This window comes from Rhinolophus sinicus, linkage group LG01 (genome assembly GCF_036562045.2).
Source record: "Rhinolophus sinicus isolate RSC01 linkage group LG01, ASM3656204v1, whole genome shotgun sequence".
Taxonomy (NCBI): Eukaryota; Metazoa; Chordata; class Mammalia; order Chiroptera; family Rhinolophidae; genus Rhinolophus; species Rhinolophus sinicus.
In genome coordinates this window covers 149,480,015-149,481,668 of record NC_133751.1, presented here as the reverse complement: position 1 = coordinate 149,481,668, position 1,654 = coordinate 149,480,015, and positions in this window count along the sequence as shown.

Here is a 1,654-nt window from a genome sequence, read left to right as displayed (position 1 = left end):
AGGGAAAAGCCAGGGAAGAAGCCAGGGAAAGCTTCCCCACTCCATACCTTTCTGAGGAGGGAGTGGATCCAGCTGAATGTCTAGGACTGGCTGAGGCTGCTTTGTGTCTGCCAGCTCCTTGCAGGAGACACTGTGTCCTGGAAGTTTCAGGGAAGAAAACGAACCCAGGTAGGGCTTGCCCCTTCCCCTGAGAATCTGGGTTAGATTTCAGAATGCCTGTGAAGCAGCTCAGGTTTTCTCTACAGTTCACTGTGGTGGTCCACATATAGTAAATGTTAATAGTATCCTTAATTACTAATTAACAACATGTAGCAGGTGTATGTATACATATGCAGTCTATTCCTGAAAAACGAAAAATTTCTGAAATGTATAAAATCAGATTTCACTCACAGACAATGCTTACAGCCTTATTTACATTCAAGCATGTATTAAAATCATAAATCCTTCATCTTGAAGTATTTTAAAGTAGATTATTTGTAGTAATAAAGTAATTTGGATGATTCTATAATTTAAAAAAATCTCATAGTAAAATATGTCCTTCTTGAGGTTTTCATTGCATTTGAGGGAGATAGAATCAATGAAATGAAACCATCTGTGCTAAGTAAATTCTAAGATTTTGTACCAGTTCTAAGCATTGGGAAGGACTGAGCAAGCTCCCCTAGGACTGCTAAATCTATACCCTCTCAACACAAATATGTATATAGACATGAAAATACAACACACATATACACACGCATTCTAACTAGAAATGCAGAGGAGATAAAATTCTTTTAGGAGTAATCAGGCAATATTTTATAAAACTATTTTTAAAATAAATGTAACATATAAGATTTAAATGCATTTACTTTTAATTATAAATTTAAATTATAAAATTTACTATACTTTAAAAAATACAATGTGGTAAAATTTGCAGTCTCACTATATCAGTATGTCACCATTTCATTCACTTAACGATTTTACTCATGTATTGTTTCATTTATAACAATAGCAATATAATGTAATTGTAGCCCCTTTCCCTCTCTCAACAATATGGTATACTGGTTCCAGAACTTGCCCAACTTTTCTAATATTTGGTTCTGTGAGAAACTGATGAAGTAAAGTCAGCTCCCCAGCTACAACTCATAGTGCTACTGGTTGGGTATATACGAGGTCTGGCACTTAAGTTCGCAAACTTGTTGCAATGATGTCGCTAACCTTTTTTGATATCAGAGGGATTATTCATTATGAATTTGTACCAAGTGGACAAACAGTTAACCAAGTTTACTATTTGGTAGTGCTGAAAAGGGTGCATGAAAAAGTTAGATGATCTGAACTTTTCACTACTAATTCATTGCTCTTGCATCACGACAATGCACCAGCTCACCTGGCACTTTCTGTGAGGAAGTTTTTAGCCAGTAAACAAATAACTGTATTGGAACACCCTCCCTACTCACCTGATCTGGCCCCCAATGACTTCTTTCTTTACTCAAAGGTAAAGGAAATATTGAAAAGAAGACATTTTGGTGATATTCAGGACATCAAGGTTAATACAACAGCTCTGATGGCCATTCCAGAAAAAGAGTTCCAGAAATGCTTTGAAGGGTGGACTAGGTGCTTGCTTCGGTGCATAGCTTCCCATGGGGAGGACTTTGAAGGAGACTGCAGTAATATTCAG